The 14,707-nt window shown below is 43.6% G+C and overlaps 2 long non-coding RNA genes across 3 annotated transcripts in view; both read right to left on the reverse strand.

The window, feature by feature from the left end:
• Nucleotides 1-215: 215 nt before the first annotated feature.
• Nucleotides 216-8,621, reverse strand: LOC147572054 (uncharacterized). 2 transcript variants are annotated; one of them, XR_015247004.1, is made up of 6 exons: nt 7,202-8,621; nt 5,870-6,019; nt 4,205-4,311; nt 3,087-3,274; nt 2,773-2,875; nt 216-897 (listed from the first exon to the last, which is right to left on the reverse strand). It is a non-coding gene; the product is annotated as an uncharacterized LOC147572054 (long non-coding RNA). The 2 variants fall into 2 exon arrangements; XR_015247003.1 differs by having other exon boundaries at nt 5,870-8,621.
• Nucleotides 8,622-9,436: 815 nt separating this feature from the next.
• The window catches only part of LOC147572055 (uncharacterized), a 126,893-nt gene continuing 121,622 nt past the window's right edge, over nt 9,437-14,707 (reverse strand). Inside the window, exons 4-5 of the long non-coding RNA XR_015247002.1 lie at nt 12,417-14,307; nt 9,437-11,198 (exon numbers count right to left, since the gene is read on the reverse strand). This is a non-coding gene — a long non-coding RNA (uncharacterized LOC147572055). The remainder of the gene's footprint in view (nt 11,199-12,416; nt 14,308-14,707) is intronic.

The following is a 14,707-nucleotide window of genomic DNA, read 5'->3' on the forward strand; positions in this document are numbered from 1 at the left end:
ATTCATTTATTCACTTAACAAGTATTTATGCGTGTCTACTCCTTCCTAGGTCCGTGCTGGGGGAATGGGGGCTGCAGCAATGAGAAAAGCGGACACGGTTCCTACTTTCATGGAGCCAAAGATCAGTTCACGTGAATTAAGGCTTAAGATCTATAGACCACAAAGGTATGCACGAATTCCCCGGAGGTAATCAATTGCTAAATGAATCCCATCAGTGCTATTTCAACTCAGAATTTATTTAATTAGCAGAATGCTTTCTCAAAACCACAAGGGAGTAAAGAGTGCCTACTAAGAATCATAATGATGTTAACATTTATACAGAATTTATGGCATATGGGCAGCCCAGCCCCTGATGTGTACTGTTTGACAATTGCCACGGTGTATATACTCTCACAGGACCAATTAATTTCAAGCTACTAATAAGATGTTGCTGGATGTGGGGATGGTGGGATTCGGAGAATCAGAAAAGGTATACATTATCAGTCCTTGTGAGCCAGTACAAACCGGCCGCAGCACATCATGACATGGCTCATGCAAAGTAGTTCACATAAAATAAATCATAACTGGTAAGAAAGCAACTATCATATCCCCCCACTTGACAGATGAGGACACTGAGGCATAGAAATATTACATAATTTCCAGGATCATGCACTAACAAATGGTAAACTGGGATTTGAATCTAGAGACCTATGATACCACAGGCCCCCCTTTTAGACACTATAGCCCAGTGTTTAACAGAAAGCTCCGGTACAACTGCTTGGGCTAATGTCAGCCAAATCCACCTCATTCATTCATCACTCATTCACTAACTCACCAGGAGCAGTCAATGTTGGGGAATACATTTTGGCTGAGATGTTCACAGTAGTTCCACTGGCGTGAAAATATTCTATGTCGGACCTAAAATAAACCAACATTTGAATGTGGCTAATGCACTTCTGTGTGACACAGCCACACTATCAGAGGGTAGCCACAAGATTTCCTTGCTTAGTCTTTCCAGATAAAGGAGATTGGCTCAAACTGCTGATCGGGGATGGAGATTATGATAGAAGGTCAGGTGGGCACAAGGGTGTGTGTGGAGTTTCTATTATCTGAATGGTAAGAATATCTGAATGGTAAAGAATAATATTGCTCTGGATTAAGCCAAGGTTATTCTGGCCAGACCTGAATTGGCTAGGACAGGGTACTAGTTGCCAAGGGCTGCCATAACCAGGTACCACAAACTGGATGGCTCGAACAACAGAAATTTATTGTCTCACAGTTCTGGAGGCTGCAAGTCTGAGATCAAAGTGTCAGCAAGGTCTCTTCTGAGGGTTGAGAGAGAATCTGTTCCATGCCTCTTACCTAGCTTCTGGGATTTGCTGGAAATCTTTGCATTCTTTGGCTTGTAGAAGCCTGGCCCTGATCTGTGCCTTAATCTTCACCTGGCATTCCCTCGGGGTCCAAATTTCCTCTTTTTATAAGGATGCCAGTCATAGTGGATTGAGGCCCACCTACTGACCTCATCCAAACAGATTATATGTGCAATGACCCTTCTGAGGTGCTTGGGGACAGGACTTGGACATACGGATTGGGGGAGATACAGTAACAGGTCTGTCCACAAGAGCAAAACCTAACTATAAATGAAAGTGTAAAGTTACAATAACATAAAGAAAAAGCTTCTCTGTAAACTAACAAAACCTAGAGGTGAATAGCATGGGGAAGATATGGCAACCATGCTTTATGGACTCTTTTGTTCTCCATCCTACCATCCAAGCATGTACCCTGTTTTCAAGGTCCCAAATGTGGGCATCCATGTTCCAGGCTATGGATTAAAGGGAGGGACAGAAAAAAGGACTACACCACATATCTCTCAAAGAAGGTTCCTGGAATCTGTCCACATTACCCTGCTTATATGCCATTACTTGAACTTAGTAAGACGAGTACGCTCTACCTTAAGAAAGTTTGAAAAATTTAGTTCTTATTCCATTCATCTAGATGAATTGTGGAATTTGCTACTATTTGGAAGAATGGGCCAATAGATGTTGCCGGTTAACGAGCAATCTCTACCACAGATTATAAGGGGAAATTCAAAATTACACCACCTGTTAAGAGAGGGCAGGCTCTGAAAAAGGGAGCTCTCATCTATCTGATGTCAGATACCTCGTCTGATGGGGAAGACACGAGTCTTTTTTGAGAGGGGGGAGGTCTGAGTCTTAGAATAGAAACATTCTCTGGGATGATGAGTCTTGGCTAAACAGAAGGGAGAAATTTGCTCAATCTGGTATTTAAAATGGCACAAGTATCCACAAAAGTTTGCAAGAGGCTAGATGTTAAATAGAAAACTAGTTTCAAAGGCAGCACGATGGAAACTAATGACATACGCCAAGCAAGGCCTTCCTTACCTTTCTGGAGGTCCAAAGGAAAGGGGATAGCAGGGGAAAGCTCCCAGAGAGCAAACACTTATTTTGCAAGCCAAATTACCTAGTTTTATGATACTCCATTTCTCTTTTCACCCATGAATTTACTATCGTTTATTTTTGAACATTTTGTTCCTATTTCAAGTCTGAGCCAGTTGTTGAGTGAAGGGCTTTTGTTCACACTCAGCTCAGAACATTTGAATGATAAAGCGAGCCCATGCCAGGCCAAGACAGGAGAGGTAATTACTCTAATTGCAGATGTGGTCCTGCATGGTCCATCACCCCATCCTTCCCTACTAGAACTTCTACTCAAGCTGACTCTGGAGTGTGTGTGTGTGTGTGTGTGTGTGTGTGTGTGTGTGTGTGTTGCACTCACATCACTGTGAGCAGACAGCCTGTCGCACACACTTTCACTCCCAGACTCTCTCCTCATTTCTCCTCTCTGCTCAGTCCCTGAATTCTGTAGCTGCTGGTCCATGCTTAACCAAAAAAAAGAACTAGTTAGTAACGTTCTTCCTGCTCCGACAACCATCAGGAATCCACAACCAGGAAAACAAAGCAAAACAAAGGAATCCGTGGACACCTGCAAAAAATCCTGAAAATGTCACATTAGGCTCTCACACTGGCGTGGGAAGGTCTAGCACACCACTGGCTGTTGAACTGATGGATGACATAACAAGAAGGATTTACCTCAGATTCTAGAAGTCGCACCAAAATCCAGTCGCAAGTGGCGAGAGCCAGAGCAGCCCTATAAACATTCCAGAAGAATGAAGAATACATTCAGGTGTGAAGGTGTGAAGGTGTGAAGGCAGTCCTAAAAGAGGGTTTGGATGAAAATCCCCATCTTCAGAAAAGCATAACACTGCTGTATCAGGAAACTGTAATAGGAAGGAAAATAGTGAATGAACTGAGGAAGCAGAATGGAGGTTTTCCTCTCTGATGCACCTGCTCGCGTTGTGAAATGTCTCTACCGAACTCTGAGTTTACTTCCGTGTCCATATATCCTGAGAGCAGAAGTTACTTAAACCTTCAGATAAGCTTACTTCTGAAGATCCAGGAAGAGCAGTCCTAATTTTTCTCTCTCATAAAATAGGACTTTAATTTTCTGTATTTTAGTTTCACTACTATTAAGGATTATACAAATTGATTGAAGTCAATCTGGAGAGAATTATAATTCTTAGTGTTCGAAAAACATGGATAATTTAAATTTGGATACTCTGAATACGATATATTCTTTTTATTCTGATTCTAAGTAGTCTAAGTTCAGTATTTTGTTGATTTTGTTATTTAACAAAAGTTCACAAAAGGCAACAGAACAGGAATTTTATATGAACAACTGGAGACATCTGAGGCAAACTGAAGACACCTGAATGAAGTAACTGGAGATATTTGAAACAAAGGCCACTTCTGTATATGCCCAGAGATGTAACTACCATAGCTATAAGACAAACATGAAAGCAACTTGGTGTTTGCTTAAATAGCTTCACTGGTTTTTAGAAAATGTTTCAGAGCCTTTAGAACTCGAGTCTTTAATATAAAGTTCAGACGCTTCTCTTGGGGTTTTATTAAAGTGAAAGTTCAAGCTCATTCACAAAAGTGGGGAAGTCCTTTTCCTCACCATCTCTCTAATTAATTTGTGAGTTATACACTCTCTCTTTCTGCTACAAACTTTCTGCCCAGCAATGGAAGTATCTAGTCCTATGAGATGATGGTCCATGGAAAAGTCCATGGAGCAAGGGCTGATACCAGTGATGGAGGTCTGGGGAAGATGAACAGAGAATAAGGTGAGGTTGAGCCACAGGACGCACCTCAGTAGGCAGGAACCACGATTTGTCAGGACATGGACATTACAGCACAAGACTAGATGTTCAGGAGAGATGGTTTGCGTGGTCCCCTTTAATCTGAATACAGAGGGCTGGGAGAGGAATTGAAGAAACAATATGAAAAAAATTAATTTATCTGGTTAACACTAGATGGCAGTGAATGATAGTACTTAGTTGGAAATAGGAATCCGGCATCATTAATAATGACATTGTAGACATGTTTGGACTGTCTTGAGTATTGACATAGAACAACAAAAATCATCTGTTCCACTCTTGCTTTATTTCACTGTTTTTGCTATAATCCACGTGAAATATTAAAGGCATTTCCCTTTAAAAAAGGAACTATAAAAGTTTTTCCCTTCTCTAAAGGTAACTATAGTTTTTGTTTCGGTCTTCTGCTTTACTGTCAGTTTCTCTATTCATTTTGGTGCTGTGATCTTTCATATTTGCGTGCCTTAGGGTAAATTTCTCTTTGAAAGCATATATGCATATACATATACTTACGTATATAGGCTCTTTAAAGACAGGGAACATAGTTCATCCTTCTATTTATTTGGTTATCGTTGTTATCAGTTCTTACTCAAATGCTTTAAATGTCTTGGACTTGGAGGGCCCTTAATAAAATCCTTTAAATATAGATTTCATTAGATTTTGTTTTGCCATATGTGAAGTAAGCCTGTGGTATTTGTTTTCCAATTGTTAGTCTTATTTACTGAAAGTGTATAATATTACTAAGGAAGAAATTGTTATAGTTGTATATCCTCAGGAAGTAGAAATTTAGCATCTTGGACCATCAGAGCTGAAAGGGGCCTTAATAGTCATGTGGTACAAATTTTCAGATGAAGTAAATAAGGTTCAGAGAAGTTTAGTAACTTGCTAGAGGTCACACAGCCCATCAGTGACGAAGTTAAAAATAGAACCAAGGTATCTTGGTCTGCATAGCTTCTTTAGTACTTTTTATAAGCTCCTAGGCCAAAGGTGCTGAGTGGAAGAAGTACGTTCTCCAGGCTAAGGTACCAGGTTGGGGGTAATGTCCTGTCTATGGGCATGTCCTTTCAGCTGGCTTCTATGGCCTTGAAGCCCAGCAAGATGGGACAGAAGCCCCGCGCAGGCTCTGTAAGCTTCAGTTAGGGGCAGGACAGTCAAATAGGTGTGATATGAAGGACAGGCTCCTTTTAAGCCACTGGAGCAATCCCCCTCCAAAGAGTGAAAGTTCCCGAATGTCGCTGCCTTCAGGAGGAAACGGGTGTCACGGATCCTAAACTTAAAGGAGGCTGGCAGGTTGGGGCTCTATCTGTGAAGCTGCATAGTCTGGGACCACACAGGCGGATGCACAGCTGAGCCCGAAGGCAGGGCAGGGAACCAGCTCCCGTGACCCGCCCGCCACAGCGCCTGGACCGTGCGCCACCTCCTGCCTGGTCCCTGCCTCTTGATGCAGACCCAGCCGTCCTTTCTGAAGCCTGATGCCTCCCCTCCTCCGGCCCAGTCCCCGAGGCCCCTTCCCTGGGGTGGCACGGGCAGGAATGCTCCCCACCTGTCAGCAAGGCCAGGCTGTCAGTGCAGGCTCTCCCGCCTCTCGGAGAGAACCTGTGAGAGCACAGAGTCCACAGGACCCCGGCAGGACAGCGGCTGGCCCCGGGGTGCTCTTACCCGCAGCGGTGCACCTTGCGGGAGGCAGGGGCCCTTGAAGCAGGGGACCTGACGTGGTCAGCCCGGCTCTGCTTCCTTCCAGCTCCAGCTCTTCTCAGGCTCCCAGGAAGACACATCTGCTCTTTGACATTGTGGAGCCAAGCTGGTCTGCTGCTCAAGGAGAAAGAACACAAACAAAACAAAATGCCCTCAAACTTCACTAAGCTTGAGAAAGCTGCAAGATTTAAGGGACTGGGGCCTTTGTGGGAATGCCTTTTAACCTCAGATCGCCTGCCAGTAAGTATTAGCCAATGTATTCGTGGGGCAGCTGCTAAGTGTCAGGACTGCGCTGGGCACGTGAGTTACCATGGTTGAGCGAGACAGATGTGGTTTCTTCTCTCATGGAGCTTCACCTTTAGAGGAAAAGGCTGACACGGAGGAATAACCCAGTTACAACATCAAATGCTGACACTGCAACTTACAGTGGCGTGCTGAAGCCTGCTGGGGCTGGCGCCCCAGGACACCTGTTCGATATTCAGGAATTTTGTCAGCCGGTTGTTAAACACAGCCGTGACTGAAATCAGCTAAGGTGGGAGAACTTAGACCGCTGAAATCGGCAAGTGTCACAAACCAGTCCTTACCCGAGAGCGCCTGTTAACTTTTCACCCGCACAGCATTGGAGATAAGCGTGTGATCTTGTGGAGGGTTCCACCCTTGCTACTAACCAGGATGTAGTGAGCATTTCCAACTACCAGCTGGGCCGGGGGAGCTGGGAAGGGGGACCAGGCATCTGACGTCAGGCTAAGGGAGCCACCAGTGGGTGTCCTTTCCCTTCTCTACATCAGTAATCTGAGGAGGAAGGATTACTTCCTAGGCCATCTGTGCCAATGGGGCAGCCAGGTAGTGTAGACAGGACACCCACATGTGGTGCCACAGAAACATCTGGGTTAGGGAGGTTTGATGAGTTCAAGTAAATGCCCCTGAAGCACTCTCCTAAACTTTAGACACAAACCTTCCACCATCAAGATTTTGCCTGATCTGTATACCTCTTCTTCCATCAATAACTTCGTGTTTTCTTTAAATTGGCTTGCTTTAGCCCCAGAAACAAATATTTGAAGGGAAACTTTAGGCACTACCATTAAGGAAAATCAATACTGTTTGTAATAAATAGAAAGTAATCATTAAAAAAATGACCGCAATGAAAACAAAACAATGCTGTTAAATTCCAGCTAAGCTTGAGGTCTGCTCAGAGTCAACTGCAATGCGTGTACAAGATAAACCAGTGCCACCTGGCCACATTCTTCTGGCGGTCATGAGAACACTTGCAATCAAAAAGGAAATAACTTGGGGCACCTGGGTGGCTCAGTTGATTAAGCATCCGACTCTTGATTTTGGCTCAGGTCATGATCTCATGGTTCCCAAGATCGAGCCCCACGTCGGTCTCTATGCTGACAGCTCGAAGCCTGCTTGCTATTCTCCTTCTCTCCCTCTTTCAAAACAAACAAACAAACAAACAGGAAATCACTCCATCAATGTGTGATTTGATATTTTTGAATGTCTTATCGGAACATCACTTAAAATTGTCATCATAGCGATGATGAGGGTGATATATCACAGTGACATTTCCTGAGCACTTCATGTGTGTCAGGTGCTGTTCTAAGTAACTTCCCCTCTTCTATGGTAATTGGATATTAATGGAACTCTCTCCTTTATTCAGTTTCTGCCAGTTCTGTTGTGATTCCTTGGTCTTTTTCTACTCATAATGCTTCAGCCGATTTAATTTCTCCAGAACCTGAAGCAAACAATGCACTACTATGATAGTTATCTTCCAATGAACACACAATTAATCCTTCTAATTAAATGATAGACATCACTTTAAGACAGGTCTTCATCCTATTACTGCTATGAAAACAGAAAAAAAATATTTTCCCTGAAATTAAAATAAAATTAAGCTTTCTTGACTGATTCATTCATTCAACAGATATTTGTTGAGTACCTATTACAGGGAGCAGCAGGTGAACACAGAGAATGAGCTTCCCTGGCTGATGGCCCAGCCAGAGTCCCTGAAGTCATGGTCTCTCCCAGACTGTGGACAGAGTAAATGATCACATTGATATCAGCAGTTATCTGAAAGAGTTTACGTAAGAGCAGAAGGAAAGCCAGGGGCTGAGAGGTTCATTCATGATTAAGAGACTAGACTTCCAAAAGGGGAAGATAAAAAGAAGTACAGCATGGTGATTAGAGTTAATAATACTGTATCATGTACTTGAATGTTGCTAAGAGAGTAGATCCTAAATGTCCTCATCACAAAAAAAGACATCGGAACTATGTGGAGAGATGGAGAAGACAGCTAAATATTATGGTGGTAATCATTTTGCAATTTATAAATGTATCAAACCAACACATTGTATACCTTGAACTTAAATACACTTAAATCCCTTGCACAGGCCAAGTCCTAGAAAGATGGTCCATATTCTAACTTCAGTCCTGCTAGCCTTTGCCCTAGCTAGCCTTCTTTGGTTAGTACAAAAGTTTTCCTTTACAATTCACTAAATTGAAAGACTGTTAGTGTGTACTCTATTATTTCATTCTTTCCCTTCTCTCTCTATACAAGCTCATTTCCCCCAGTGTTTTTGATGAAATGGTCTATCTAGATCTCTCCACACCTCTGTCATCTTCCTATGGTTACAGTCCCACTTTTTAATGTGTCCTTTAACAGGCTTGGATGCAGCTGGAGCTTTGTGGCTACCCGCCCCCCCACCCCCCCCTTACCGAGAGAGGAGAGCGGGCTGTGACATGTCTCATCACTATGGGATACAGGATAAAGACATTAAAAGAAATGTAAGAAGCCAGAACATAATGCCCAGGAAAGTCAACCGTTTACAGGAGGGGAAGCCGAAACAGGCGGAGCTGGGATGACCTCCAGGCCACCTGTGAACAGAAGCAGCCTGTATTTTTCTTCTTTAGTGCATTTTCTTTTCCCATTGAACATCTGGTCCATTTCCTAATGGCAATTTAAATGCAAAATGCGTGTGGTTTTCATTTAGTTTGAAGAATGAGGGATAAGGACATTTTGGTTATCCGAAATGCTACTTGCAGGGAATGCTACTTGCATCTAATGAGTATGATACTAAATGTTCTACAATGTACGGGACAGCTCCCACGACAAAGGCTTATTCCCCAAATGTCCACAGCCCGAGGTGGACAGACATGGGATTGGAGGAACAATATTCAGGACTCTAGAATCTCAAGTCTATAACACCCTGCAAGAGTTGAAACAGCCACTGAGAAGGGCCACCACTTAACTGTTCTCTAGAATTCCCAGAAGATCTGGTGTATTTATCTCCTGTGACAGTGCATAGACTCATTCATAGATGTAGTTCTAAGATTTTAAGATACTCTTAAAATATGTTCTAGCTACCCACATGGATGCCCCCCTTGATGCTAGATCAATTTCTCATTAAGAGACTTTTGCTAATTCTTAAACTACCTCCTTACTTTGCATTTCTGTAACTCAGCATCACATCTGAAAATAGGCAGATTAGTCAGCACTGCATCTGAAAATAGAAAGATTAGTCAAAACCCCAAAACGAGCACCTTTTTTGATGTTTGCTTCAAAGGCCAAGGGCTCAATCACCAATCGCAGTTGCATTCCGAAAGGCATTACAGCAAGAAGTAGGGCAGGAATGCACTTGGAGGCGGTAAGCCAGGCGGGGGCCCTGACCGTGCTGGTAATGTGACAGCATGAAGGGTGTGCAAAGCTTGGCCTCCTGGTCGCATTGCTCACACTTCAGCCGGTAAGACTGACATTTCTTTCAGTTTAACTCAACAGATACGGTGGAATGAATCGCATTTTGTAAGGCTGGGGCTTCAGAAAACTGTCCTGTTTCTTTATTTTACAGATTGGATCGTTGTCAACTTCATGTTTTTTTCAGATGTGACCCGGTCATCAACAGTGACCAGCAGCAGCAGAGAATGGGGACGGCAAGGTTGTAAAGGTTGAGCAGTTGTAGGATTAACATAGAAGGGAAATTTATACTATAGTGATTATTACTGCATGTTATATACAACTGAGTATTACATATTGTTTATATTTTGATATTAATGTAATAATTATTCTATATGATTATATATGATATCTATTTCTATTACAGGGGAAAGAAATCGCAATGTGTGCACCTGGTTTGGGGAGAAGTATGTAAATAGAGCCATGGAACATCAACATGACGAGGAAAAGGGCGGGGCTAGAGCGAGGACTGAAGGCAGAGTAAACACAGCTTGTCTGAAAAACAGACACGGTCCTCGGTCCTCGTAACTTTGGCTCTCGGGGGTGCAAATGGCGTATATCTGATTCCGCTCTGTGGTAGCAAGATGCTTCTTCACCTTGGGTAAACAGGAAATTACAACTAAAGGACGCACAGAGTAACCTGCTGTGTGTCACCTGCACACTGTGGACTGCAGTGCTCTTGGATTTATACATAAATACTTCAGAGCTTTAAATGGCAAAAGGCTAGATCTGTTTACCTCTGCACTGTGTACTTGGGAATTACGAAAGAATTAAGGAAATAATTTACTGTTGTAGTAAAGGCCCTGAGTGCAATATTTATAACATAAAATTCCTTCCCTTAAGAAACGTGGGGAACTCTGTTGCAGGAACTCTTAAAATGACATGCAGAACAGAATGCTCCTTTTGCAGATGAAAAGCTGAGAGCACCCTGTCCTTCCCCAACACTTATAAATATCAAGCAAGCCGAAGAGACCCTTCTCTCAGGCTCCCCGTGCCTGGATACTATCAGAGATTCGCTTTTTGTCTCTCATGAAGAATTTGCCCCTTTCAGAAATGGGCTCGTCAAAAGAGTGCCCTGCACCTCTGTTCTGCACCTTTGTTCGGAGAACCAGCAGGCTTCGTCATTACAGAACGCCTGGGTATTGGCCTTCAGGGCCCTTCACTGAGACGTCAGAGGCAAAAGCTAGAAGTGCTCCCAAAGAGATCCTAAGATTTGCTCAGGGCTGAGCAGATAGGAGGTGACTGGGACAGCACTGGCACCCTGGGCTTCTGACTCTGGGTTCAGGGTTACGCCTGCTTCTCCTAAAATGCTGAAGGTCCCAGACATCCATGCAGCCATGCTTCTAGACCCACAACCATCTGAAGGAAGGGTTCTCTCCAGTCACTCTAATAACTGAAACCCACTGGCATGTGTCAAACATACCTGAGAATGCTTGATCTAAAAGGAAAGAATGAAAGCCCACCTATCCTCATTTTTTCTCGTCGTTTCAGAGAGATGGCCAAAGTGCCTCAAATGTACCCTTCCGTGCAGCCAGTATCATTTTAGCTTTAGTATTTGAGTACCTTATAGAAAGAAAATAGATCGTTATAAGCACAACTAGCACTAAGATCAACTACAATTCCACTTACTACCCATTTACTCTCAGGGTAAACTTCTGGCTGTCACATTCATGAGATTCAGTTACCACTTCTACAAAAGGGGCGACTCTTGAGTTCCACTCTAAAAGATTCAGCAGTAAGGGGGCACCTGGACAGTTCAGTTGGCTAAGCATCCGACTTCAGCTCAGGTCATCATCTCACGGCTCATGGGTTTGAGCCCCACGTTGGGCTTTGTACTAACAGCTCAGAGCCTGGAGCCAGCTTCAGATTCTGTGTCTCCCCCTCTCTCTGTCCCTCCCCCTCTCACGCTTTCGCTCTCTCTCTCTCTCTCTCTCTCTCTCAAAAATAAACAAACATTAAAAACACCAAAAAGAAAAAAGATCCGGCAGTCGGGGGTGTGGCCCAGGAACCAGCATTTTTGGAAAGCTCCTCATGCCATCCTGATGCACAGCCAGACATAGGAACCACTGGTTGATTACAATGATTCCAAGAGAATAAAACAATTATCTCAGAAGAATAAGGGACATATTTGCATTTTAAAAAAATGTTTGCTTACTTTTTAAGAGAGAGAGAGAGAGAAACAGCATGAGCGGCGGAGGGTCAGAGAGAGAGGGAGACACAGAATCTGAAGCAGGCTCCAGGCTCTGCCCTACAGCACAGAGCCTGATGCGGGAGCTTGAACCCATGAACCACAAGATCATGACCTGAGCTGAAGTCAGAGGATAAACTGACTGAGCCAACCAGGTGCCCTGACATATTTGCATTTGATGTTAACCCAAACCAGGCATGAACCTGGGAGGATACAATCCTAATTCAAGAAAGGCTTAAATTTAGCATGTATAATTTTATAGACTGAGATTAAGAGGGGGGAGAAAGCAGCAGGCCATGTGATTGCTGGCAGGATTTTCTCAGCTCATTTGTATAGAGTGCTTTAAACAGGCCTGGGTACACAGAAAATGCTCAATAAATGTTAGCAATTATTTTTAGTATTGAGTAGAAATTGCATTGATTAATTTGGGGAAATTGTAAATGATCATTAAAGTGGGGAATGGTCAGCTCTTTATGTGAGCAAAACGCATCTCAGAAATTATATATAAATATCAAAACAAATTAAAACTTCACTGGTATGTTAATTTCTTACATTTTCGCACCAAGCGATATTGGCTAGACCTCTTCTCTCACCTTGCTTTGTCTTCTTTAAAACTGGTATCGATCCCTTTCTTTCTGAAAAATAAATACTGAAAATCATCTGGAAAAGGCATATGTTCTCATTCCAAGAAACTGGAGGTGGACAAATCCTTTAGATCATCTCATCTATCCTGGGGACAAACAGTGGAAGAGGATATTGCAATATGCACGGATTAAACACACGTCTCTATAATCAAATTTCATAAACTTCTCCTGCGTTGTACTTGAGTATCTTACAAAATGTATCGGAAACAGTCATGATGGTTGAAGGTAGAAGATGTTTGGTTTTAGTTGTTTCATTTCCCCAGCTGAGTTTCAAGGGAGTGTTTGGTCTTCATAAACTTTCTGCAACATGCAGGTATCAGCCCGCTTCTTCCCGGTTCTTAGCTGGGACTGGGCGATACCTCTTAGCAGGTACAAAATGACTAAGTAACTTTTAGTAATGTCAGTTCCGTGCTGGGTTCTTAATGCAAGACCACTTTGTGACCCTGCTCAAATATTTTAACCCTTTCTTCTCCCCAAGGTGTCCCTTAGCCAAAGCACAAGCACTATTAAAACATGATGATAAATCATAGGCATTTGCCCACTGACCTTCCTTACAACACCGAAAAAAGAAGCCGTGAGCTCTGAGGGCTCAGACCCAACTTAGACAGCGTCTCTGCTGTTGATGAATCTTTATGGAAGCCTTATCTTACATTTTTAACAGCAAAGCTCGGGCTCTGTTTTACTGAAGCTGTTTATATATCTAATCAGAGTAGATCAGGAAATGTGGTTGACAGCATAGGGCTGCCTGAGAAACATAATATTTGCTGGCCAGCCTGAAGGCGACCTCTCAGCTTAGAGGCATGATCAATGAAGTGTGCCTGAGGCCCTGTTTAGATTAAGGGAAATAGCACATTGGTGGCCACATTCATCCCAAGCAAATCGTTTTCCCTCATGCAGGCTGCAGCGAAAAGCTTTCCAATAAACCGATGACAGGATTAAACACAAGCAACTCCTCATGTGCCCCTCATGTGGCTGCGGGCCACAGGCGGGGAGGAATGCCGGCTCTCTGCGACTAGGAGGAGGGTGGCCCTTCAAGGACCAGCAGCCCACACTCTACCCTGCCACTAACTAGCTGCGTGTCCTACAGCTAATTAATATCTATCTCTGGGACTTGTTTCGTCATTTGTAAAAGAGAGATGCATTAGTCAGGGTTCTCCAGGGTTAAAATACACAGCCCCCCGCCCCCCACGCACGCACACACACACACACACACACACGAGAGAGACAACGATGTATTTTAAGGGACTGGTACACAGGATTGTGAGGGCTGACAAGTAAAATCTGCAGTTAGAGCCCCAGGGAAGAGCTGGTGCCCTTTCGGGTCCAAAGTGTTCAGGAAGCTGAACTCCCTCTTCATCAGGGGAATTCAATCTTTCTTCTCAAGGCCTTCAACGGACTGGATGAACTGGATGAACTCAACCACATTATAGAAGGGACTCTGCTTCACTCAAAGTCTACTGATTTAAATGTTAGTCTCATCTGAAACATGCCTTCAGAACCACATCTCGGTTGGTGTTTGGCCCCAAACTTGGAACCAGGGGTACCACAGCCTAGCCAAGTTGACACGTAAAGTTAACCATCACAGGGCATCATGGTAACATTTCACTCAGATAGGTCTGAGGAAAATTAAGTGCAAATGCCAATAAAACACTTGGTGCAGCCTCAATAACTGACTCTTTGTGTCCTAAGATTTGGGGCCGATTGACTAATAAAGGTTACGTTTTAAAACATTAGAAAACCTGAGTTAGCACTGTGCATGATTCAGCATTACCATCTGATAGCACCTGTTTCACACTCCTTCTCCGCCACAAGGAGGACTCGTGGGCTTCAGCGGGTGTCCCTGGAGAGTGAAGGATGACACATTTGTTGCGAAGGCAAGTTTATCAGCTCCCAGACTTTTTAAAGACTTACCTTCTGTTGTTGAAAACCAATAAAGAACCTTTGTGGGCACAGTCAACTGTTCATGGATGTTTCCCTAGCACGTGGCCCCAGCCATTTGGAACACGAAGTAGCATGTTAAGGGCTCATTTAACTTACAAAGTGCTTATCCCAAAGTTGGAAAAGGGTGCTGCGGAATGCGGCCTCCACGTATATCTTGTTCTCGTGGTATGAAATACGGCGGCAAAGAAAACTTCATTGTTTCCATTGCCAGGTTCTTTCATGACAGGGGAGCCTGGACAGTTACTGGTGGAACGCTACCTTTCTAAGATTTATTAGGAGTCATAGAGGGCTCAGCAAAC

The sequence above is a fragment of the Puma concolor genome, chromosome F2 (assembly GCF_028749965.1).
Source record: "Puma concolor isolate L17-30 chromosome F2, mPumCon1.1.hap2, whole genome shotgun sequence".
In the NCBI taxonomy this organism is placed as follows: domain Eukaryota; kingdom Metazoa; phylum Chordata; class Mammalia; order Carnivora; family Felidae; genus Puma; species Puma concolor.